The following is a 27,655-nucleotide window of genomic DNA, read 5'->3' on the forward strand; positions in this document are numbered from 1 at the left end:
CAGGCTATCAAAAACCACCCCAAAGAACAGAAGTCTATGGTAGACTAGTTTTGAAAATGGGGTATTCATTTATGCTAAACAATGCAGGGGATTCCCTGAAATTTATGAGCTACTTCTTTTTGAGGCTTACAAGAAATGTAATTTATCCTTGGGAAGGCAGAAGGAGGACAGTCCTGGGGGGCTGGGGGGTGGATGGGTGAAAGATGCAAATGCAAAAAAGATGCAAAAATAGCTGGGATCACATGCCTGCACTTTACCTGCCCCACATTAAATGTTCAGAACTTAAGGCCCAAACAGACAGTCCAAAATAAAGCTGCTTCGGGTCACTTTGGAGATATGTTGTTTAAATGATGCATGTGTCCTAAGAGGCCAGAAGCCATGCCAAAGCCATGCTCCAGTCCTAAGGACTGGAGCATGGCTTTGGTGCAGCTTCTGGTCTCTTAAAATGAGTGTGTCATTTAAACAGCATACCTCCAAAGTGACCCGAAGCAACTTTATTTTGGTCTGTTTGGGCCCTTACACTATGAACCTGAAATCACATCTTGCCACATTTAAACTGTGTCCCCTTTCCTCCAAAATACCACTTTTATCAATTCAGCAGTCACTTGGGTTTTCCTGAATTCTGCTGAATAACCTCCATGTTTTGTTTTGTTGTGCTTTCCCCCCTCACTCAGCCCAGATTTATCTTTCACCACACCTGCAGCTGATGCCAAATCAGCAATCACCTGAAACATCTTCAAGGAAGAACAAGTGCTTTTCTATGTTGACTTTTGTAAAAGGAGAGAAGCCTCCTGGGTCAGCACAAATGAAATGGAAATGAAAACAACTACTCCTGGACTCCTTGACCCCCCATCAAGAAAAGTGGGGGGAGCATGTTTGATAAGCTACAGGTTTTTAATGGCAAGAGCTGAGGCATGCCACAAATTCACTAATACTGCTCAGCAACTGTGTTAGTGCTTTAGGTGAAGTTGTGATACAGCAGGAGTGAAAATCCCATGCCTTGTGAGCCACATGTGGCCTGCAGCAAGTCCAGTATGGCCTTTGGGACTACCAACAACCCTTCAATCCCTCAGCATTGCTTTAAAAAAAAACAGCTAAATAAATCTCCCCCTCATTGAAAATGCTTTAAAAGAGTAAAATATGCTTTACAGGGTCAAATTGAGTATATTTATGGTTCATTTCTAACACACATGAATCAAGTATGGGAGGACTGATTTATTATTAATATGTATGGGAATTTTAATGAATCTAATAATGTTTCATGAAGAATTCCTTTTAGGGATTCAGCCACATTTTCATCTATTTGACATATATGAAGCTAATTTTAATGCATTTTATAATCACAGAATCATAGAATTGGAAGAGACCACAAGGGCTATCCAGTTCCACCCCCTTCTGCCATGCAGGAATACAAATTCAAAACACTCCTGCCAGATGGCTATCCAGACTCTGTTTATAGACCTCCAAAGAAGGAGACTCGGCCACACTCCGAGGGAATGTGTTCCACTGTCAAATATGTTCAGCTTGTTGTCTAATAAGGGGCAAAATAGCCACATGCTGTAGCCGCAGTCCACCCTGGCGGATTGTTTTCAAATACAGTGGTGCCTCGGGATACGAAATGATCGGGTTACGAAATTTCCGGGATACGAAAAAGTTGGATTGGCAAAAACTGTTTCGGGTTACGAAATATTTTTCGGGTTACGAAATTCATTTCGGCGCGAAATTCAAATGCTGCAAAGTGCAGCTATAGGCTTTCCAGTGCTAACGGAAAAGTGTTTCGGGTTACGAAATTTTCGGGTTACGAAAGGAATGGTGGAACGAATTAATTTCGTAACCCGAGGCACCACTGTAGCATTTTATGCCCAGGGTGGTTTAATTCTATTCAAAATCACTCAAATTCTGGACTATGCTAAAAACAATCAGGACAGAATGCACAGGGAAGCCATTGAAATCCACAAACATTAGACACCTTCAACAGGAAAGAAGAAACCCTTAAAGTAAATAAAGTTTGGCTACCAGTCTGGCAAAACACCAAAATCAAGACCCAGCAAGATCAAATGAAAACCACCCAGAGTCAGGGGGTTTCCCAGCAGACAATGGATCACTAACTAAATGGTGCCTTGCCATTCACCAACATATCAACACAGAGATTAAAATATAAATCACTTCCTCTCAACCAAGGGTCACACTGTATATAGACCCCACTCACTTCCATGCCAGTAATCTCAGAAGATGCCAGACACTGAGGAAACGTCAGGAATACATTCTTCCCAAACACGGCAACATAGCCTGAAAAACCCACAAAAAACTATCGATACCAGCCATAAAAGCCTTTGACTTCACAGATTATTAACAGATTTAATTAATATGCTTTTTCTAGGAATCTCTAGGTCTCCAAAACGATTCTGCCAGATATTGACTATTCATGCTGAAGGACCTAGAGGCGCGTTACAGACGCGCCTATAGTACGTCCCCAGGATGTACTAGGGTTAGGAAGGGGCATCACTTCCTGACACCCCTAACCCTAGTACGTATTGGGTCCATACAAAATGGAGGCGCCCATTCCACACGGAATGCATAGTATCCGCACGTCGCGCCCCGGATGTGACGCCGCTAATGCACGACTAGCACCTCACAATGTCACATCCAGGGCGCAAAAAGAAGCGCCATTTTGGGGCTTCTTTTTGCTCCCCGAGGGAGCCGCGCGGTTTGGCTGCTGCAGCTCTCTCGCGGAGCAACCGGCAGTGCCGGCAGACCGCTGCTTTTAGGCGGTCTGTAACACGCCACAGATTCTTAGAAAGAACACTTCTCTCTGGGCATTTGTAACCCATCCTGTGTAATTCTATGGTCATCCTCTGGCCAGATGTTGACCATAGCGTTGCATAGCAGGACCTATTTCCTAGGGAGTTGTTCTATCAGTTAAAAAATAGTGGCTTTTTATTTATGCTGTTTCCATTTTCATGGGGGTCTTGTTCCCCTAGCCCCAGCAAATGTAAAACATTAATAATAGTACAATATCAGAAGACTATCAATTAAAAACAGCCTCCACATCATTCAACAATTTGTTGCTGCTACAAAGGAGCATAAAGAAGCCAAAAGAAACTGGACAGAAGTGGAAGGATACCAGATGCATTGCTTTTGGGAGGTGGTGGGGGAACAGGAGTATTTCGTCTACAGTGAGAGGCAACATCCCACTCTCTTGCTGCCTTGAATCAGGGAGGTGGAGGAGAAATAATGGGGAGAAGAGAGGAAGAATGGCAGCATGGAAGGAATTGCAGCAAATTGATTTTGACAGCTGTATCGCAGATGGGTTTTAAGTATTCACAAATGGATGCGACAGCAGCATAATGAGAGAGAGAGAGAGAGAGAGAGAGAGAGAGAGAGAGCACATTGTCATTTTCTTGGTGGAACTGCTACTGTCAAATAGCTGTTAAAGTACAAAGCAGCCAGGAGGGTGTTGGAGAGGAATCAGGCTTTACCACAGATGAAGAGATCTTCCTTTAGAGAGTCCAGATATCTGGGTGGTCTTCAAAATCTATTTTTTCTTCCTGACAAACTTATTTGAGATCTTCAGTTGTGGCTGAGCCATCGATCCAGCCAACATACTTGGGCAAGGCAGTACTTAGTTGGACCTCATCACTGCCATTCTTGGATGTCCTAGTCATCCGCAAACCGAACCAACGTTTGGGTCACACAGTATACCAAAAACCCACACATACAGACAGATACCTGCACAAGAACTCCAACCATCACCCAGGACAAAAAAGAAGCACAATCAAAACAGTGGTAGACCGGGCAAAACGCATCTGTGAACCCCACTTCTTGAAAGATGAACTGAAGCACCTGGACTGGGCTCTACAGGCTGATGGTTATTCCAGCGCAGACATCAAAAGGGCTGCCAGGCCCAGGAAAACCCAGAGAAGTGAAGACAAGCAGCCACCCAAAGAGAAGGTATTTTTACCATACATCAAAGGAGTCACAGACAGAATAGGCAAAGTGGTGAGGAAGCACAACCTGCAAATGGTTTACAAACCGATGAAGAAAATCCAGCAAATACTTTGCTCAGCCAAGGACCAGAGAGACCCTCTCACAGCCGCAGGAGTTTACCGCATACCATGCAGCTGTGGACAAGTCTACATAGGGACCACCAAACGCAGTGTGCAAACAAGAAGCAAGATACAGGAGAGACACTGAAGAATGTTTTAAATATATTGTAGTGGATAAGTGTAAAAACTTTAGTAGACATTCTTTTTGTCCATTTATAATTTCATTACACTGCTTCACCATCTCCCTTGTGGTTTGCTTTGGTGAGAGGTTGAGATGGGGGGTTCCCTTTTTTGCTCAGCAGCAACAGCACATCCCATTTCTTGACATGTTCATCTTTTTGCATCTGTGATTTAGAGCTTGGAAAAGTAATTTTTGGAGAATGACTCCCACCATCTCCCAGCTGTGGCATGGCCAAGAGGTACATGCTTCGGTGAGCTTGGCTTCCTTGCAGCGTTCACTTTTATGTCTGTCACTCAGAACCTGGAATTTGTTTACACAGCTACAAACTGAGGAATTGAGTGAGGAATTGTAGAAGTTGTAGTTCCCCAAAAGGAATATTAAAATTTTAAAAATTATTTATTTTTGTGGCTGGATATTACCGTAAATTTCCTCAGTGGTGGACACTTTTAATGGCAGTTTGGAAAGTTCACACCTGCTATTTCTATCTTCCACTTGAGATGTCTTTTAAAAAAGCAATCCTATTCTCTGCAGGTACACAGAAGCCCTGATAGATGTCATTCTTCCAACTCACATCGAGTTGACAGTGTACGAATGGAAACAGGCGTTTTCAAGAAGAGAAACTTGATGCTCCCATTCTACCCAATCCCTCCCCCCTCCAGTTAGTAATTTCAAATATGTCACCTTGGAGTTCTTATTTTTAATACAGTATTTAGAGTGTCAGCTAGGCTAAACGTTTTTGGCTCAACCATCTGAAAGTAGGCAGATGAAGCCAACAAAAACTACACTCTTTAGTTTGCAGTTAGGATCTCATACTAAACCACTACTCTTCTCTCCCGACCCCAGTTATTCTAGTGGACCATAGGAGACCACAAGGACCATCCTGTCCAACTGCCTGCCATGCAGAAATAGACAATCAAAGCACTCCCCAAAGATGACCATCCAAACTCGGTTTAAAAATCTCCAAAGAAGGAGACTCCACAACCCTCCGAGGCAGTGTCTTCCACTGTCGAAAGATCATACTGTCAAAAAGTTCTTCCCAATGTTTAGGTGGAATCTCTTTTTCTGTAGCTTGAATCCATTGTTCCATGTTTTAGTCTCTGGAGCTGCAGAAAACAAGTTGGTCCCTTCTCAATATGACATCCCTTCAAATATTTAAACTCTTCATCATGTCATCCCTTCACCTTCTCTTCTCTAGGCTAAGCATACCCAGCTCCCTAAGCTGCTCCTCATAGGGCACGGCTTCCAGACCTTTCATCATTTTGGTTGCCCTCCTCTAAACATGCTCACATATCCCAATCCCATCTTTGAAGCTTCTGCACCACCATTCCACAAACACAGCTATTTATTGACTAGCAGAAAGCAGAGAGAAGACAATGGATGGATGTGCTCAGCAACAGGCATCCTCCAGGACCTTTCAGAAGTCATGGAGAATCATGTGTGTCCAGCTATAGCAGAGGTAGACAACTGGGGGCAGGACCCATTTCTTTCCCCCAGAATGCCCCATGGGCCCACTCTGATTACAGCAAGCCCAAACACCTCTGTTCTCTTCCCCAGTCCCTCTCAAAATGATGCCAGGAAGTGTGCCATTAGGGTTCTGGGTTGCTTGTAAAGATAGAGTGTGTATTTTAATGTGTTTTCACACATTTTGAGAGATTGCAACATGGCTTAGGGACAAAAATCAGACCATTAAAAGAAAAAGAAAAAACGAAGTGTCTTGAGGACGGGGGAGAGGCTTTAGCAGCTACAAGTATGGAGTCGAGAAGCAGCATGTGGTCCGTGGACCACACTCTGCCCACCCTGACCTATAGTAACAGAACTGAATGCTGCTCTATCACACTGTACTCCACTAGCTAGTAATGGCAAGGGGAGGGCAGCAGTAGCTTAAACAGTGGGGGATATATGGCCATGGCACAATCCATAAAGAATGTTAACTTTTGCAATGGCACCAAAAGTGAGTTACTCAGGTGTACATTAGACTTACACTTCCATAAGGCACTAACAGGATGTCAGACCTTATTTTGTGGTTATGACTCATATTTAGTTTGTTGTGCATCAATTTTGTTATATGACAGGGTGAGGAATATCAAAATTTGTGCCTCCTCAAATCCAAGCTTCCATGGTCCTGCAGATATGTCCCCTTTCCCATGACACAGTTTTTGTACAGTTTATTTCCTCCATTTTGAAAAAGTAACCACTTCTTTTTTGGTTGAAATGCCTCTTCTAAAGATGCCAGTGGGAATTTTAATTTTTTTCTTTAAGTGCTTACTTTTGGTCATAACCTTTTGCCTTTGGCACCACCCACCACTGGTATGTGGTTCCAGAGAATTTCTCAGAAATCAAATTTGGCCGTTGGGCTGAAACACCTTTCCTGCCCATGTTTGCATGTGTAAATGTATGATAGACTGGAATGTGGGAAGACTGCTGGATCAGAGTAACCCAAAGCTGGCCATGAGCTCATAGGAAAAAAGTTGAAAGAGTCTAGGGATCCTTTTGCATTGTGCAATTATAGTGCTATAGTGCAAATTATAGTGCCATAATTACACTTTAATTTCCATGTTTCCATTTTATGGAATCTTGGGATTAGTAGTGTAGAGAGGGGCATTTCAAATTCTCAGCCAGTGTGTTCCAGGGGCTGATAAAACTACAAATTCTAGAATTCTACTGAATACAGCCATGGCAGTTAAGGTGAAATCAAACTACTGTATAGGAAAGAGATTCAACTTAAACATAAAGAAGAATCTCCTGACATTAAGAGCTGCTTGACAGTGGAATACGCTTCCTGGGAGTGTGGTGGAGTCTCCTTCTTTGGAGGTTTTTAAACAGAGACTGGATGGCCATCTGTCAGGGGTGCTTAGATGGTGTTTTTCTGCATGATTAGTTGGATTGGATGACCCTTGGGGTATCGTTCAACTCTATGATTCTATAGTGTGTAACAGGAAAGGACCCCTGTTGTCTTAGTTACAAGAATAACAGATCACTGCAAAGTGCTCTATATGAGACTGCCTTTGGAAACTTTTGCTGTTCCAAACTGCAGCAGCAGGAGTGTTTGTTGATGCCCATCCATGGAAGCTTGTACTAACTCTACCACTTGCAGTTTGTTTCCAGGTGCAATCTGAGTCCTAGTGGTTTTCGATAAAGTCTTAAATGCCTTGGGATCAAGATATTATCAAGATTATCTGCCATTCTGAAATGACTGGGCAGAAGAAAAAGCCCTTCTCCATGGACTTAGGGTGACTGGCAAGTAGTTGGTAACAATGTGAGACTTGGGACCTTATCGCACACACAATTTTCAATGTTCTGGGGACGGAAGGAGGACGCTCGTGTGCGTGTGCGCTCTGCAGAAAACAGAGTTTATTGCACACAATTCAGTCCTCCAAGAAGCCCCGTTCCATCCCCCGGCGCACACCCATTTGCATCCAGTCCTGGCGGGTGTGATTTTTGCCTGACAGATTACCTTCCGTCGGCAAAAAATGGCGCCCGTCAGGACTGGACGCAAATGGGTGCACGCCGGGGGATGGAACGGGGCCTCTTGGAGGACGTCTTCGTGTGAGATAAACTCTGTTTTCTGCAGAGCATGCGCGCACACGAGCGTCCTCCTTCTGTCCCCAGAACGTTGAAAATTGTGTGTACGATAAGGTCCTGGGTCTTTGCAGTGATGGCACTATGATTATTGCAGAGGATTCAGCTGATTCCTACTTTCTTACTCTTCACTATCTGATGAAAATACCTTAATTCTGGCAAGCATTTGTTCTGCTGGAGTAGAAGATTTTTTTTTTAGACCGATCACAGAAATTTGAAACGTTATATCTAAAAGCAACAGCTCCCATAAGCCTCCTCAACCATGCTAGGTAGTGGCTTCTAGAAAAGGCAGCCTTAAAAAGCAACTTTTCCAAACTCCTTCACAGTGACATCCTGTTTTTGTTAGCTAATCCTGCCTCTGATTTTCTTGCATTGTGTTGAAACTGCTCCACTGCTCATTGACATTTTTAAAAACTGGTTGTAATGTAATCTGAGCCCTGTGCCACAGCAGAATGGGATGCTTCTCTCTCTCTCTCTCTCTCTCATTTGAAAAGGGAGAACAATAGGGATTTAGAAAGATGTCCCTACTTCCTATCAACATCAATAAAGGGAAGGGGGGTTTATATCCTGATTTGGCAGGGACAGTCCCAATTAATCCTTTGTTGCCCCACCTTTTCTGGTGCTTTTAAAATGTCCTCAACATACTATACTATAATTGCTGCAAAATGAGTTCAAAGTCCAAAGGCGATTGCATGCAAATCAGTCAGAGTGCATCTATACTGTAGAACTAATGCAGCCTGACACTACTTTAACTGCCATGGCTCCATCCTACAGAATCCTGGGATTTGTAGTTTGGCGAGGCACCAGCACTCTTAGGCAGAGAAAGCTAAAGGCCTTTTAAAATTACAAATCCCAGGATTCCTTAGGTTGGAGCTAAAAGTGGTGTCAAACTGCATTACCTCTACAGTGTAGATGCACCCTCAGCAGGAGGAGGTGAGAGCACGAAGCAGTTCCCAGTAGGCTCAGGCAAAAGCAAACTGTTGATCTCTCATAGCTTGTGCCTTCCTCATTAATAATTTTTGACATCTTGACCACATTCTGATGTTGCTTTGCTGCATGTGTCCTGTATGTGCTATAATGTAGGAGTACATGTTGGGGGACATGGGATACAATAGGCCCTTGGTATCCTTTGGAGTTTGGTTCCAGGATCCCCTGTGGATACCAAAATTCGTGGATATTCAAGTCCCATTAAATACAATGGCACCTTAAAATGATGTCCTTTATATAAAATGGCAACATCAAGGTTTGCTCTTTGGAATTTGTATATTTTCTTAATACATTTCAAGCTGTGGATGCATGAATCTGTGGATACAGAGGGCCAACTGTATTTGTCTCAAGAAACACTGATGCCTCCTCTGTGTGAAAGGCTCTTGATTTCCTTGCTGCCAGAAAGTGATTTATCCCCTCTTGTGCTCTCTCTCTCTCTCTGCTGGGAAGGCTAAGATGATTATTTAACAGCTTTGCCCAGTCACTTGCTCTTCTAATCCTTGGCTGACGTGACTTTTGAATGTGCTGTGGGAGTCACTTTCTTGAGCACGGCTCACAGAGAGATGATCTCTCTGTTCTTTGGCTTCAGAAGCTTTACCCAATGTTGTGATAAAGCTGACAAGCCCAGGTAAAAAGTATTCTCCATCAGAAGAAGAAAGAGAAGTTGAAATGAAGCCCGCTGGTATGTCATGAGAGAGGCTACATTTTTGTGGGTTTTTCTATGACTACTCTGTATACTCAATGTAGAAGTCTAGAAACTTTAAACAAAAAATCAACCCCAAAAACCCGAGATGACTTATGCATGGGTCAATGTAAGTACTGTGCTTTAACTCTTCTTTAAAAAGGGAACAATCCCCTAGTGAAAAGCAAGAGTGTAATCTCTCTCCTGAAAGCATTCTCTTAGGATGACCACAAATAGTTATGCCTGCTGGAATTTTGTACGTTCAAAAGTACAGCTCTGAAGTACAGCTCTGAAAAGTTTACAGTCTTAATTTTCCTAAAATGCTCTAACCCAAACTTTCATTTTCATCTCATCCTTCATTTCGAGGCCTGAAACCTATTGTTAGTTGCAATTAAAGTAATCCCATCAAATTAATGGGAATTATCTATTTGTTGACTTATCATTCAATGATTCCATAGGTGTACTCACACTGAAATTAACCAATGCAAATCAGCCTTTTATTTTATTTTATTTTAAAAAAACATTTTTGTATTCATTTTTTAAAAAGTCATTTTGAATGCCAGACCAGTCCCAGAAATGGTGGGTTTATATATATAAAGATATTTGCCTATTTATTTATTTTTTTGCATCTATACCTTACCTTTGTCCCCCAGGATGGGATCCAAGGTTGCATCGAAATATTAAGTGTCTCGATAATTTAGTTTAGTTTTTTACTTTTATGGGTCTTTAGATGCCTTGCAACATCTTTGAACAAAGAACTACTATTGCATTAAAATCGAGGGGGGGTTTGAGTACGGGGAGCATGGGAAAGGACAATGAAAGCAATTTCACATAAGGCCCAGGAACTGCACTATGACGACCCTTGGCTCACAATATTCGTCAGTCTACTAAACAATTCTTCACAAGTTTTTATTTATTTATTTAATTTAGTTTAGTTTATACGCTGCCTTTGGGAATGGGACCCAAGGCAGTTTCCAAAGATAATTCTGTTAAAATACCTTAATAAAAATTTAAACACGATTAATGCACATCCCATTATATAATATGAAATCATTTACATCTCTGCTGTGTTCTTTCCCTCATCTCTAAAAGGTTCAGCAAAGCTAATGATATTTTGATGCTTTCTTTTCAGAGGGGGAAAACAAAAACAAAAACAAAAAAGTTTACCCTAGTTTTAGTGAGCATTTTTAAAGGTCCTAATCTTTCTATTTGGCATCGTCTGATTCCTCATATGCTTAAACCATGCCTATATCTTACCTTCATCATTTAAAAGTTCCTTTCCTATAACTTTTTTCAAAGTGCCCCATCAATATTCTTGTGATGCCTGCCAACCATGCTCCCAGAGTGCCCTAACCAGTATGACCAGTGGCTTAAGGATACCGGGAGTTACAGTACAAAAGATGCCAAACTCCTTTCTAAGCTCTCATTGTCAACGGGCTTTTCAGTGCCTCTTCTGACAGCCCACTTATATTAGGGACGGAATAAGGTCACTCACTCATACGGGTGGAATTTCTTATCACCGCTGGTGAGCCTGCAAGTACTAACACATAAGACTAACATATGTTTCAGCAGATGAGGCAAAGAGAGAAGTGGAAAGAAAAACAACAGATGTCTTTGAGCAAATACAATTACAATATATGTCCTTTAGCTTTGCTGTGCCTATTTCAGTTTGCAATCATCTCAAGGCAAGAAGGGACCCTTCATTTTCCAGGACCCAAAGCATATTAAATATTTGCCCTTTCTAATCTAGAGCTTGCACAAGTCCTTCAGACAGCTAGATAAACTTACGGGCCTTGCAAATAAAACTAGATAAGTCTTAACCAAGATTGAGATAAAAAGGACTCACGCTGAAGGCAGGGAACAGATAAGTTATCAGGGCTGGATTTCTAAAGAAGTCTATGATCCACTAGCAGTCAAGGTGTCTACCTAAGGTTAATGGGACTTATTGACAATAAGCAGGAAGTGCAGTGTGAAATAAAGTTGGCCCTCGCTCACTTGCGCAAGTGAGTGAGTGAGTGAGTGAGCGAGTATGGGAATGTGCATGCCCTTCCTCCTCATGCTCCCCATCCCATCTCATGGCCCTCCATCTGCCCATAAGAATGTGAACCCTTCATTCTTCCCATCCCATCCCCTTTCCTCTACACAGGTGAACAAGGGAATGCATGTGGCCAGAGCCAGCCACATCACCAGTTTGATTTTCTTTAGGCAACACCAGTGTTTTTCAAGTCCCTGCTAAATTGCCATAGGGCAGCATCAGAGGTAGTGGCAAATACAGCAACCCAGTGGTGTAGACTCAAGTCATTCGACCTGGACTCAAGTCGAACTGAAGCCACTTCAATGGATCTGACTCAATGATAAATGATCCACTTGCTAGATTCAACTTGAGACTTGTATTTTTATTTTTTTTAGAGACTGACTTGCTGGCATCATTCACTTTCCAGCAGGCAATTATTATTATTATTATTATTATTATTATTATTATTATTATTATTATTATTAATATCCCGCCTCTTCCATTTGGAGATCGAGGCGGGTAACAGCAGAGTTTATATGATACACAATGTAAAAAACAATAAAACCCACAAAACCCTGACCCAACCCTCCCTCTCAAACTATAAAATTAACATAAGACATGATTAAAATATATAACAATACAACACTACAAGGCAAGGCCTGACATACACACACAGACATCCATGCACAGGAGGTGTTTCTTAAAAAGGAACAGCAAATGCCTCGAGGTGAAAAGATCTTTCTCAAGCTTTCTAAAAGCTTTCAAAGGCTCCTCCAATGTGCAGTGGGGTGGGGACAGGTTGTTGAACCCCTACATCAAGCCCATTGCTTAACCTGTTTGTTGTTTCCCTCTTAGAAACACACTCTGACTCCTTTTTTCTGTTAAAAGTTGGCACCCAGACTTGACACTCAGCATGAGATTTGACTTGAAAGCATCTTGCTAAGACTGGATATTCCACTTGAGATTTGAAAGGAGTGACTTGAGACTTGACTTGAGACTTGGAGTAGAAGACTTAAGTACATCACTATGGTAATCAATGGATAATCAAATCCACAAATGCTTAATCTCCCAAATGTGGAGGGATGACGGTAATTGATTACAATTACTATCTTTTCTGTCTGGCTGTAACTTCAACTGCCAACCAAAAAATCTGTTTCACTTACAATCAGTTCTACCAATTAACAGCCAGTATTGTAGGCTACATCTACAATGTGGAAATAATGCAGTTTGACATCACTTTCACTGCCATGGCACCATCCTATGGAATCTTGGGATTTGTCATTTTGTGAAGCACCAGAACCTTTTGGCAGAGAAGGCTAAAGCCCTTGTAAAACCTATTATTATTATTATTATTATTATTATTATTATTATTATTATTATTATTATTATTATTTCTTATCCGCCTCTCCCCATGGATCAAGGTGGAGACAACAACCATTAACAAAAAAATGTCAGTTAATACTCTTATTGAAACACACATCAGTTTAAAAGGTCACATAAAATGTACACATATTAAAATAGGATTTCATAGGATGGAGCTGCAGCACTTAAACTACATTATTTCTAGTGTCAATGTAGACTAAATTGCTTCAGGAAGATAAAAAGTAGGCATGGTTTATGCATATGAGAAATAAGGATGTACCAAAAAGGAAGATTAAGACATTTAAATGGTTATTAGAACAAGGTAAAACTCTTTTTTTCCTGAAAAGAAGGAATCAAAACATCATTAGCTTTGCTGATTCTTTTAGAGATGAAGGAAAGAACCCAGATGCAAATTGGGAGGGGGGTATTGAGCTGACCCTCCATTTCACCTGCCATCCAACTGGACTCTATTAACGAAGAAAGAGAAATCTGGATTACCCTGGACAACTCACAACTCAAAGGGGTGATCCAGATGGCAGCCACTTATTGAGTGCAGTCTTATGCCACCATAAACCATGGATTACTGTTGCCAAGAGTTGCCAATTCAGAATCATCCCAGGTCCTTAGGTGTCAGAACTCCAAAGCCAATTGCTAATCAATATTCTCATCCACTATAGTTACTGTTCATATTATTGCAATGGCTTTAGACTGTAGTTCTGCCAGCTTGCTTTGCTAAGGGGGGTTGGGATGCTTTGGCGGGATAGCTGAATAGGTTTGGAATGCACTGTTTAATTAGTAGGAGACATCTGCAGAGCTTCTTCAAGGTCAACCTGCTTTCTCTAGCCTGGGAAGCAAACAGGAGGGAGAGAGGTGGGGAGTAGAAGGCGGGAGAGTAAAAAAGGTGGGGCCAGCCAAGAGTGCTTTTAACTTGAGGCTTGAGATTTGTGTTTCAGAGTTCACTAAAAAGTCTGTCTGATCACTTTCATTCATATCTCAATAAACTTCACTGCTTTTAAGCAAGTTGCTGTTGGAGATTATTGGTGAAGGTTGTTGGATCTCACATTAGGTTTGTATGCCAAAACCTGAGACCTCGTGGTGGCTCCTGAGGATGTCATTATGTGCTACAGGTTGAGTTTCCCTTATCTGAAATGCTTGGGACCAGAGATGTTTGGTGTTTCAGAGTTTTATTTATTTTTTTATTTTTCTGGATTTTGGAATACCTGTATTTGCATATGCGTACATAATGAGATATCTTGGAGGTGGGACAGAAGGCCAAACACAAAATTCTTTTGTGCTTCATATACATCTATTTTATACACATAGCCTGAAAGTAATTTTATACACAATATTTTTAATAGTTTTGTGCATGAAACAAAGTTTGTGTACACTGAATCAACAGAAAGCAAAATATTTTTAATTGATTTTTAAATTCTGAATAAGGAGGACTCAACTTATATTCATTAAGTACAAAACACAGTTGTTCCCTGCTTGTCATTCAAACACACTCACACACACACACACACTTTTAATCTAGCCTAATTAGGGGCTGAACAGACCAGCCAAAAGGGCCAGCATCAGGGTACAGTGGGGATGTGGCGGCCACACAATGCATGCCCCAACTTCATCCCCAAGCTGCTGTCATGCCAACCAACCGACCACATGGCGAGCAGCGTTACAGCGTCCCTTTAATGCAATGTTCAGATGACACACGCCAAAAGGAGTGCTGGAAAGTGCTGCGCCAGCAGCAAAGGCGCCTTTTTTTTCTGGCTCCAAAAGGAGCCACATTTTGCTGCTTCATGGGGGCTGATAAAAATGCCAGATCAGGGCCATGGCATGCGGTTGCTACAACCCTGATACAGTACACAAATGGGCAGTGTAATGCCACCTCTTTAGGGCCGTCTGTTTAGGCCCCTACTCATATCCAAAATTGAACACAAAGCAGAGTAGTGGGGGGGGGGGGGGCTGCTACCACAACAACTAGTAGGGAAGGAAGAAGATCCTCTCCCATGTTCCCACTAGATGTATTTGTGGACCTTCTCAACAGATCTCAGAACATGGGATGGTTCATAAAGGAGAACACGATCCTTCAGATGACCTGGACCTGAGCCACATAGAGCTTTAAAGGTCATATCCAGTATTTGGATGATATAGGGAGTCTTCTGAAAGTCCCAACATCTCCTTTAAGGTGCCCAATAAAGCAGCACCAAGAGTTCGTGTATACACATACACAGAGAGAGAACGAGAATGAACCCAATGAAGCAAAACTTGATCAACATGGACATCCAGCAATAAGCAATCCAGAATTTTGTGTTCTGTAAGTCACTTTCCCCTACCATTTCTGTTTGTTCTTTTCAGCCAAGACCAGCTGATACCAAAGTCCAGGCCTGGCAAAATGCCCAGGGACACGCATTCAGCCAGCAGGACTCTATCTGCCAAAATAAATGTTATCTGTGCAAAAGTTTCAGCTCCAGGTTTTCTGAGATAATGGAGAATATGAGGTGGGGGCCAGTTACAGGGGAGAACTGCTGGTGAGGAGAGGATATTTAACTCCTCTTGTGCCAGATTCTCCACTTCCTATGCCCTCCAGTGAGTGTTTTTAGTTTAGCTGAGCTCAAAGACAAATTCAGAGCTCGGCTCAGTCTTTCCCAATCTAGTGCAAAGTGTTGGTTTTATGCATTAACTAAATATGCTTTAGATAAGCGCCTCCAATGAATAAGATTCTGCGATAGTTTTATACACATACATATACTAAACATTGACATAATTGCTAAAATAATACATATTTTGATAACAGTAAGGGTACCTGTTAAATCTGACATTAGGGCAGTGATGGCGAACCTTTTCCAGTTCGCGTGCAGGGGGTGGGGCTTCAACCCCCAGGACGGGGACTGAGTTCTGGGGGCAGGGCTTCTGCCCTCTGGGGGTGGGGCTTCCCCCCCCTTTTGAGAGGGAGGAGCCTCTGGCTCCTGCCCCGGCATTTGCCGGCCCCTGAGGTCCGTTCTGGGGCCGTCAGAGGCCGGCAAAAGAAGGGAAAGGGAGGAGGAGGCAGCTGGGCACACGTCCCAGCCGCCTTCTCCTCGGCCCTTCACTCCCCGTCAAAGGGCTCCATGGAGCCCTTTCGCGCGGAGCGAAGAGAAGCCGAGAGGGAAGGAGGAAACAGATGCGCGCGCCTCTGTCTCCTCCTTCCAGGCGCCATTTTCTAGCTTCCCGCTGTCTCAGAGAGATAGCGGGAGGCCCGAAAATGGCAGGGACGAGGCGGAATGGGCACACGCCCGTTCCGCCTTTTCCCCTGCCCCGTGCCCGGCAAAATGATGTCGCGTGCCACCTGTGGCTCACGTGCCATAGGTTCGCCATCATGGGTTTAGGGCGTATGTGGGCAAAATTTACCCCTCCAGGTATCGGAAAAATCTAATCCCCAGCTGCTCTATCCAGCAGAACCAATGGTGAGGAATGATGGGAGTCGTCCAAAGGAGGGCGACTAAAATCATGCCCTATGAGGAGTGACTGAGGGAACTGGGGATGTTGAGCTTGGAGAAGAGAAAGTTAAGAGGTGATATGATAGCCCTGTTTAGATACTTGAAGGGATGTCATATTGAGGAGGGAGCTAGCTTGTTTTCTGCTGCTCCAGAGAACAGGACACGGAACAATGGATGCAAACTGCAGGAAAAGGGATTCCACCTCAACATTAGGAGGAACTTCCTCACAGTAAGGGCTGTTTGACAGTGGAACAAACTCCCTCGGAGTGTAGTGGAGTCTCCCTCCTTAGAGGTCTTTAAACAGAGACTGGATGGTCATCTGTTGGGGATGCTTTGATTTAGATTTCCTGCATGACAGGGGGTTGGACTGGTCTCTTCCAACTCTATGATTCTATGAAATAGAACAATATTTTGAAAGCTGCATGACTCAGGGCCTCAGCATGTTTTAATCCAGCATTGCTGGTGGATTACAACTCTGATCATTGTTGACTATTGCTCATTTTGCTTGAGGATTATGTGAATTGTAATACAACACATCTGGAAGGTATTAAATTGGAGAAAGGTTGCTTCGCTAGATAAGTTTCTGTATTTGCAGTACAGAGAATCAGTTGAGTTCAGCATCACCTCCCAGTTATTCTTTGGAATGCAGCTCCTAGGCTTTGTATTTGTGCAACATCCCATATGTTGTGCTATTTTACAATGACAAGTGCATCACTTTTTAAATTTGCTTTGTAATGTTGAAGTGTCAAGACGGACGGTATATTTGCCAAAGGTTGGAGAATTATACAATGCAACTTAAGTGTAGATCTGTACAAGTTTATAAACATAGAAGTAAAGTATCTAATGGTTGCACTGATAAAAGTACTTTGGAAAACAAGATACTGGCAAGGTGGCTGATTGTTTTCACTACATTTCCTCGGACATTAAAAGAAAACTAAAACTTTTTTTTTTACGTTGAGATTGTAAAATTGCCAGTAGGTATATAAATATCATGCAGTATAATACATGTTTTCTGTTGAGCTGCCACAGAGAGGTCCTTTTAGATATATCATGCATTCTCTCTCCAGTTTAGTTTTGAGTAAGTTTTAAAAAATGGTTATGTTTTAGGTAACAGGATGTTACTAGTCTGTGCACACAGGCCTATATTTCTGTGACACTATTGGACTCCGAGAATTAAAGCTGTGAGATATATCAGTGAAAATGTATAGATACGCTGCTGAAATGTTAAGCAATAAGGATGTAATTCTTTCCTAAGTTTGTCTTTAAAGGAAGCAGTGTGTAATTATATAAGTTTTCTTCCCACTACAAGAAAGTCTTCAAAAACCACACTGCTTTCAAAGCTTATTTATAACTTATTCTGATAGAAATTCACACCTGGTTGTTTTGTGCAGGAAACAGCCTTTTTTTCTACAGAAAAAAAGATTTCTATTTTTGTACCGGAACTGGAAGAATAAATTTGCAGGTTTTTGCCTTACTAATCAAGCAAACTTGTTCATATTCCTTGGGGAGGGTTATCACATGTTATAGGCTGCATCTAGAATAAATAAATGTCACTGCTTTAACTTCCATGGCTCAATACTTTGGAATTATGGGATTTGTAGTTTTGTAAGATATTTTGCTTTCTCTGTCCAAGAGCTCTAGTACCACAACCAACAACAAATCCCAGGACTCTAGAGCACTGAGCCATGACAGTTAAAGTAGTGTCAAACTGCAATATTCCTGCAGTGCAGATACAGCCATAAGATGTGTCTTTTTAAGGTATGATCTCTAGAATAGATTTTGAGATCAGCAAGTAAGTTGTCATTAATTTTGTCTGTTTGCAGATACTTGCAGCTGGAGGGTAAATTACTTTTCCCATCCATTATCCTGCAAACATCCTTAAATATGAAGAGTTTTACAAGACCTTAGAAAAACTCCCCATGTTTTCAGTGTAGCTTACTCTCATGCAAGTGCAACCTAGTCTGCAGGCAGTCTTTAATTTTCCTGGGAGGGCTCACTGTATTAATATATATATATTTTTAGGGATTGATGATTTAATATTTATTCATGTAGCTGATTTATAGTCCACCAACTGTTGTTGTCACTGTGTACCTTCAAGTCATTCCCAACCTATAGTGACTCTATGACAAATGTATTGTGGGATTTTTGGGGGTGGCAATATTTGTTCAGAGGAAGTTTGCCATTGCCCTCCCTTGAGGCTGAGTGCATGTGGCTTGCCCAAGTCATGCAATGGGTTTCATGGCTGATCTGGGAATCGAACCCTGGCCTCTAGCCATACCACCATGCCACACTGGCTCTCACACTGTGGCATGAGTGCAGTTTGACATCACTTTAATTTCCATAGTGCCATGCTGTGGAATTCTGGGATTTATAGCTTTGTGAGAGATCTAACTTTGGCGGGATACACACCGCCATATAGTACGTACTGTATACGTACTAGGGTTAGGAAGGGGCGGTGCTTCCGCACCCCCCTAACCCTAGTACGTATACAGTACGTACTAGATGGCGGCGCCCCTTCCACATGGGCGCCGCCATCTTTACGTACTGGACGCATAGCGGCGCATCTATTTCTGACGTCATAGATGCGCCGCAGAAAGAAGCTCCGAAATGGAGCTTCTTTTTTGCTCCACGCGGGAGTCGCGCGGTTTGGCTGCTGCGGCTCCCGCACGGAGCAAATGGCGGCGGCGGGGGAGCGCTGCAAAGCGGCAGTCTGTATCCCGCCTTTCTCTGTTACAGACCTCTACTGCCACAACAAACTATGAATCCCAAGATCCCACTGGCTGGAGCTGTGACATTTAAAGTGGTGTCTAACTGAATTACTTCTGCAGTGCAGATGTAGTCCTAGTCTCTAGAACATCAGAAAACAACTTTGTTCCTTCTTTCCTTTAATGCAACACAATCTGACTCTAGGTGCCAAGTTTACATTTGCTTGACAGTTTCGGATAGATTTCTTCCACTCTGTAACAAGACGGATGTTGAAGCAGAGTCTAGTGGTAAAAGAGCATACATAAAGTAACTGTAGCAACTTCAAAAGCAGTTAGTTAAGAGTGTCTTTGAAGCTGCTGTACTTACTAGCAGCTCAACCCTGCTGCTCTTATTCCCCTGCCTTCCCCCGTTTTTTCCAGAGAATGTGTGTGATGTAGAATTAAAATCCCTTTCTTTTAAGTTAATTTCTCTCTCTGAATACAATTGGGACGAGATCTATGAAACAAACAGTTAAGAGTGAAAACTGATGTTCCATGGATACAAGTTATAAAGAGCTGACAACAAATGCACTGACATGTACTGAAAAATCAGATCTGTTTAGATCAAATGCAGTCTTTCCAGCTCTCAACCTCATTGAGGCATTTCAACTGGAAGAACTAAAAATGCATCCTTGGAGCTCTGTCTGCCCTGAGCAATGTGCACACAATTTTTTTTGAATGGAAAGAATGGAAACAACCATCAGCTTAAACACAAAATACAAAATCCCATTCAAAACCATTATATAATGAACATATACAAAATTTGAGAGGACAAAATAGGCTTTGCACAATGCTATACAGTCAGCCCTCCACATTTGCAGCTTTGACTTTTGTGGATTTAATTATTTGCGGTTTTGACTAATATGTCCTCTCTAGGAATCTCTAGGTCATCCAGTGCAACTCTGCCAGAAGTTGACCATAGAGTTTTGCTGGGGAACCTAGATGTTCCTAGAGAAACTAAGTCCTCCAGCATGATTCTATGGTCAAATTCTGGCAGATGCTGACCACAGAGTTGCACTGAATGACCTGGATATTCCTAGAGAGGTATTCTCTTGGGTAAAAAGAATAGTGATTTTATTTGCAGTTTTTCCACATTCACATGGGCCCTTCACCTCTAACCCCAGCAAATGTGGAGGGACTGCTGTAATTCCCCTAACTCATCTTTTCTTTCCCTCTTTCCCTTTCTCCCTCCATTCTTCTCTGCCCATTTCTGCTTCCACATGTGTAAAAATACTTGCTTCTCCTTCACCTCTCTTCATCTTCCCACACTGTCTGAAAACACACTGCAGTTATCCCAGTTTGATCCCACTTTTACTGTCATGGTTCCTTTGCATGGAATCCTGGAAGTCTGGCAAATCCTCTGCTAGAGAGCTCTAGTGCTGCAGAGTTCGGAAAAGTGGATAGAACTCTCTAGCAGAGAAATCTAACTATCTCACTAAACTACAGATTACAGAAATCTGTAGTATGGAAATGGATAGTGTGGGAACACATGGTAGTAAGTGGAGATACACAGATGTTCCTAGGGTTTCCTGGAACAGGTTTTAAGGGTAGTTCAAGCATCAACAGAACAACACTGGATTCTGCCCATTGTGCCCAGTATCAAACTGGAACCAGGATTATTTGCTCTTAATATGCAAGGAACTGGTTGAAAAATCTGATCGTGTTCTATATATAAAGAGAGTAAAACATCTGAGATAAATCTTTTCCAAATCCATTAGGAATCAAAAAGTTGATTAACTGAGTTAAGAGTTGATTCATTAAACTAATAGCCTGGGAAATGTGCCAAAAAATTTTGCATTCAAAAATGTCCACGGAGTCTAAATGTGTCAAATGGGATTAAATCAAAAGTACAGTGGTGCCTCGGGTTACGAAATTAATTCGTAACGCGGCCGCTTTCGTAACCCGAAAAGCCTTCGTAAGCCGAATTGCCATAGGCGCTAATGGGGAAAAGCCACGATTCCGTGCGAAAAAGCCGAAAAAAGCACCAAAAGTTTTTTCGTAACCCGAAAAAACATTCGTAACCCGGAACAATGATTCTCTATGGGATTTTTTCGTATCCCGAAAATTTCGTAACCTGGGTATTTCGTATCCCGAGGTACCACTGTAATTGGGAGCTCAAGACTTTTGTATATGTCTTGTTTTAAATTATTATTATTATTATTATTATTATTATTATTATTATTATTATTATTATTTAGCAATTTACTCATGAACTGAATTGTAGGATTTAAAGGAGAAATCCAGATTCACCATCTTCAGTTCTTGAACCAGATATTTGGCTCTAAGAACAGATAAAATTTGGGACAAAATTGTTCTTTACATGACACGTGGTTACCAATTTGAGCATTTCTAGAATATCACAGAAGACATTGTTATTATATATGAGTCCTCAGTTACTTGGAAACTTTTCAAAGCTGTCAACTCTCCAAAGTTTACCTAACATTTTTTTTAAAAAAAGCTGTAGAAAATTATTGTCTCCTCCATTAGCTAATGACAGTGTTATAAAAATTCATGGGTTGGAATGAAAAAAGAACTTGTAAGCCCATTATTAAGTAGAATACCAGGATAAATGAGCACCTATTAGTAGTTAAGGGCTTGAAACAAAGCTGTTAGAAGTCTCTGCATGCTGAAATCACTTTACAGAGAAATATATGAAAGCTCAACAAATTCAGTCATTTCAGGGACTTCAGTTTCAGTGGGGATTTTTTGGCCACAAAACCACATAGAAAGCCACCCAAATGGATGAAAAATTTCAAATATAGCCCAAACTCATCCCCAGAAAGTTGTGCTTCAACTACATCCCTTTTAAATATAGAAGTGTAATCCTCATTCTCTCAGCCTAAGAGGAAGGCAAAGGCAAAGGCAAAACCCAATGAGAACAAATCTTGCCAAGCTTGTGATACATAGGGTCACCATAAGTAGGAAACAACTTGAAGGCACTCATCAACAACAAATCATCAGAAGCCAGGTACTCCATGAAAATGATGGAAATACAGTAATTTTTAAAAGCCAAAAGTACATATCTTCATTTAGCCTGCAGAAATTTGGCACAGACAAGTGTCATATTAGTGCTTTTTTATCGAGTGATTTTATTATAAAAGTTTTAATTACTGTTTGCATTGTAGACTGTGATCAGTGTTCACTTCGGTTATCAAGCTTGCAACATGCGTTGCTATCTTTTGCCAAATGCCCTATGGCTTTTTTGTTGGCAGTTGAGCAAACACCCTTTTTAATCTGTTGTGCATACTTTATTGGTGTTATAAAATAAAGCAAAATCTTTTCTATCATCGACAACAGCAACAAAATATATATACTCTTGTCAGATTTTGTAGACTTACAAGCCACCTTGGGCTAACAGGTGTACAGCCAAACGTTAAAGATTCTGTTTTGTAAAACGCTATCTTGTCTTTCTTTGAAGAAGAAACTTCAGCAATTAATAGAAATGTGTCAGCATTATGAATGACTCACTTTAGAGTTAGGTTTTTCAACAGATGGGCAGCCACTTTATCAGAGACTTTTTTTGAACAGATAAATTCCTCCACTGGCCCTAAACTGAACTAATTGATTCTTGGGAATACCTGCTAACTGTGCTACTCTGGCTGGCATCCTATTCTTATCATGGTGTATATCTATCTTGTATCTATGACATTTGGACATTATAGAGGTCAGAATTCTCTATTGGCCTCAAACAACAACTATCCCCCTCACCCCCAAAAACATAATTTACTTGCTTCACTTGTTGTTTGCCTTCAAGTAATCTCCAGTTTATGGAGACCTTAAAATGAACCTACCATGGGATTTTCTGGGGCTGAGAGTGTGTGACTCACTGAAGCTCACCCAGTGGATTTCCATGGCAGAGCAGGGAACTGAACCCTGATCTCCACAGTTATAGTCCAGCACTCAAACAAGACCATTTACTGGATGATGGAAAGGAGAATGCATGGAGAAAAGCATCCAGTTTACTTCCAAATAAGGATATACAAGATTGCAGCCCCGGTAGTCACAAAACTGATTTAGTGGCCAGTTTTATAGACATCCTCCCAGATGCAACACGTTTTATATTAGCACTGGTTGACCAGTGACTTAAGACAATGCTGGATTGTAAAACCCATCAACCCTTACCAGAACCACAAAATATGAGGGATAATGGGAGTTCAAGCCTACCAACCTCTGGAAGGCCACACATTCCCCATCTCTGGTTTATAATAAGCCAGATTTTAACTCGCACCCATGAAAATGGTGGAAAGTGTCTTTGACTCAGCCTTGGTGCCATTCAACATATCTCCTACAATACAGGGATCATACATTTGGGGAGAAATACCTGCTCCCCTGATATTTGGGGAGAAACATCCAGATGATCACCATTTGTCTGCTCTGCTTATAAGATTCTGGAAACATTTGTCCACTTGTTACTGGAAGATACCCAAATGCTATGAATACTTCAGTCATCTATTAGACTAACAGATTTAGCTTTCATGGATTATAACCTCCTTTTACAGATAGCATAGGCTGCATCTACACTGCAGAGGTAATGCCTTTTTGACATCGCTTTAATTGTCATGGCTCAGTGCTATGGAATTCTGGAAATTATAGTTTTTTAGATATTTCATCTTCTCTGTCAGAGAGCTCTGTTGCCACAACAAACTATAAATCCCAGGATTCTATAGGAGGAAGCCATGACAATTAAAGCAGCATCAAACTGCATCAGTTCTGCAGTGTGGCAGAGGCCATATATTACAATCTTAGAGAAGGGGTAGACAAAGTGTAATCCTCCAGATAAGATGTGGTTGAATTGCAGCTCCCAGCATTCCTCACTACTAGGATTGCCATAACCCTCCTGCCAGCGGGACATTCCCGGTTTTTCACCACTAGGGGGCATCCCTGCACGGTTTCCTCTTTGACTCAGGTTTGTCCTGGGTTTTGCCAATCTGGTGACTTTCACACCAAAATGGGTACTTTTCAGAGCCTTTGGTGTGATTATGGTGGTTGGTTTTAATGGTAATTTTGAGAGTTGAAATAAGTTCCAATTATTTTTATTCAATTAGGGCTACGTTTTATTGCCATGTTAACATTACAGGGACTTTTCAGGGATTTTGACTGAATATTTGGTGAGGTATGGGGGGGATTTGGTGAGTTTTGGCCAAACGTTTGGGGAATTATCTTTGAGGCTTGTTGGCAACAATTGTTGCCAGACTCAGGAAGAGGAGCTCCTCCTCTGTTTGGTCCCCAAGGCAGCAGAGGGGAGAGGGCCATTTCCTTTGGCACCGAGGCAAGGATGATGATGAGGAAGAGGAGGCGGAAGAGGAGGAGGAGGAGGTGTGTGGCCATTTTCAGTATTTATTTTGCCCCTGTGTATTTTTTTCAACTGTGACTGCCAGGGCTCAATGCTCTGGAATTCTGGTGTCTGTGAGGCATTTAGCCTTCTCTGTTAGAGAGCTCTGGTGCCACAATAAACTACAATTCCCAGGATTCCATAGCACTGAGCCCTGGCAGTCAAAGCAGTGTGTTTTAGACACAGATATCCTTCTTTTGTGAATTAATGAATGAATCCAGTTCCTAGCCTTTCTATCTCTCACACACTGCAGGAGTAATAACCCACTTTGAGACTGCTTTAACTCAATGGTAGGGAATCCTGGGAATGTTAGTGCTTGGGAGACATTGAGACTTCTCTGTCAGACATGGCTCTGAGGCCACAATAGACTACAATTCCCAGGATTCCCTAGCACTGAGCAGTCTCAAACTGGACCATTTCCTCAGTGTGGATGCACCTGGGGAGGAATTGTGGGCACTGCAGTTCAACTACGTTTGAAGGGTTATGGGACTCCCTGTCAGAGATAGCTCTGGGGCCACAGTGTACTACAATTCCCAGCATTCCCCAGCACTAACCCAGGACAGTTAAGTCACTCTCAAACTGGATTATTTCCTCAATGTGGATGCAGCTTTGGTGAGGAACTCTGGGCATTTCAGTCCAGCATTGTTTTATTTCTGCAGTGTATTTTGGACCAGAGACAAGGTGACCAGACATCCTCCTCCTTTTCCAGGACATGTCCTCTTCTGTCAAATTTCAAAATGTCCTCCATTTTGATCATGCCTAAGAAACATGCATTTATATTAACATTTTAAAAAAATCATCAATTTTTTCATGTGTCCTCCATTTATTAAAACTGTGTCCTACATTTGAAAATGTCATCCTACATTTGTCCTACATTTGTCCCGGTTTGGAGGTCCTGACTTATGGCAACCCTACTCACTACTGACTCTTGTGGCTGCAGCTGCTGGCAGGGACAATTCAACAATACTTGTAGAATTCCACTTTGCTCACCTGTCTTAGGTGTTCAGATAATGCGGACATGGTTCGAGTAGGGCATGTTGACTGTTGGGTTCAAAGTCAGAAGTGGATGAAATTCTGTTGTGGCACAACTGTGGCGCATCTACTGAAGAGTTGGAAATGGTGGTAGGTGGGAAACGATCAAGGTGGTGGTGAAGAAAGTAAGGCTTTGGAATAAGGCTGGACCCAGGATTTATTTGCTGTCTCTTGCTATCACTATGTGACCCTAGAAAAAGGGCAACCACTAGCACAGTGCAACCAGCTATCAAATGCTCTACTAAGTACACTTTGATCTGATGCAAGCTCATACCACTCATTTCCTCACGAGGAAAAAAAAGTACATTACTCATCCTAAAGAATCCCATTTTTCTATTCAACGAATACATGCATCCATTGAATGAGCTGCAGTTTAGGAATGAAAAAACAAACAAACAAAAACCAACAAGCCAATTTCAAACTGAGGTTTGTCTCAGCCTGCCTTCTCAGTCAGCGTCCAGATCTCCATGCCAGGAATCAAACTTTAATTTCTAAACTTCATTTCACAAGCATTACACATTTTTTAAAAAAACTGAATGGTTGACAAATGTGTCAGCATTTTATCCTCTTCTCAAAAATCAAGAATTAGATACTACAACCCACCCACCCCCCATTAAATATGAGCCCTGGAGGCAAAGACATAATTGCAGACAGTTTCAACAAGTTTAGTAGACTCATGAGTCATTGGGAAGCATCTGGTATACTAGCACTCCTTGGAGCGTATAAGTTTTATGTCATGTAAATATGTATGAATGGGTCAAAATGCATTTAATTGGCTTGTTCCAGAACACAGATCCTAAAATCAAGGATATTTAAAAGCTAAAGATGTACCTGTTCGTAGGGGGATACAACATTCATCTCTGAAGGTATGTCGCTGTTATTTCTTAAAACACGAGTTTGCTTTCAGCTAGAAGATGGCAGCTCATAACCAAAATGCATCCATCAGGACTATGACTCAATTAACATCTGCAAAGATCTCCCCCTACACAACCAGTCAAACAAAGTTGCTGATAAACAGTGCAAATCTTTCAGCAGAGGAGGGGGAATCAGTCAAATCTGGTTAAAATGTAAGCTTGGTTTGTTTGCATGTAGGCAATTTTTAAGGAAACTTCTCTGTACAAAGGGTGAAGATACTTGTAGCATCAGGAAGCAATTTACAACGTAGGAGGGAGAAGAGTGTCACTGTATGAAAAAGAGAAGCCCGTTTTGTACACAGCTAGCAGTACCTACTTGTACTGTTAGTTGTGTGAGAGGATTTGAACATTTGAGGCTTCTTGTGACATTACCAGGCATCATGATCTTCAATCACAAGGCCTAGAGATCAGTTCTTTTATTAAGTGAAAGCTGAATTTCTCAGGGCACTGACTCCACTGCTGTTTACACATTCACACAGACCTGCCACATTCTTTCAAACATAGTTTAGGAAAGTTCAGTTTGGGGAGTATAACTCCTAGCATGCTGGCTGAAGAATTCTGGGAGTGGTGCTCCAAAAGATGAACTTCTCTTACCCTTGTTTTCAAAACCCTGATATAAATGAAGGAAGATTCCCTCCCCACACTGTCCGTCAGCTATTGAATGGCTTGAAGGGACAGTGAGGGGCTGTGCAGCCAGACTGGGACCACGGCAACCACACGCCACAGCCCTGATCTGGCCTTTGTGGCTCCTTTTTGTACCCTGTGGTGCCATGGCTTTACAACGCTCCTTCAGCGCTGTGTCATGCAGACACAGCACCAGAGGAGAGGCATGATGCCATGTGCCCTGTGGAGTGGCATGTGACATCACACTGCCTTGGGGATAGAGTCAGGGCATGCGTCATGTGGACCTAGGCCCCAACTCTGCCCCTAAGCTGGTCTTTAAGGCTGGTATGCACAGGGCTTGACTGGAGTGGGGACTCTGGTCATTTCGGATGGTAGAAAGGACCACCAACTTTTACGACAACCGGAAAAAGACAAATTTCAGGCATAAAGTGGATTTATCCCTATATATGACATGAAGATGATAATACACATCAGCCAACACATCAGCCTCCCTTAGAAGGGAGGTGCTCTTCTCCAGTTTCGTTGCAAGGCACATGGTTCCACAGGTTATTTCTTTCTAAGGAAGAGAGGGAACCATTGGAACTGAGCCCCTGCCTTAAAAGAAATAAGAGGAAACTTTGAATCAGGAAAATGAAATAAATTGTTTAGCTCTTAGGGTCCCATGACCATGTATTGGGAGAAA

At 42.0% G+C, this 27,655-nt stretch overlaps 1 long non-coding RNA gene across 1 annotated transcript in view; it reads right to left on the minus strand.

The window, feature by feature from the left end:
• LOC121927989 overlaps positions 1 to 26,438 on the minus strand; it is a 37,290-nt gene extending 10,852 nt beyond the window's left edge. Inside the window, exon 1 of the long non-coding RNA XR_006103417.1 lies at positions 26,267 to 26,438. This is a non-coding gene — a long non-coding RNA (uncharacterized LOC121927989). The remainder of the gene's footprint in view (positions 1 to 26,266) is intronic.
• Between the last annotated feature and the right edge of the window lie 1,217 nt (positions 26,439 to 27,655).

Source organism: Sceloporus undulatus, chromosome 4 (assembly GCF_019175285.1).
Source record: "Sceloporus undulatus isolate JIND9_A2432 ecotype Alabama chromosome 4, SceUnd_v1.1, whole genome shotgun sequence".
Classification (NCBI taxonomy): Eukaryota; Metazoa; Chordata; class Lepidosauria; order Squamata; family Phrynosomatidae; genus Sceloporus; species Sceloporus undulatus.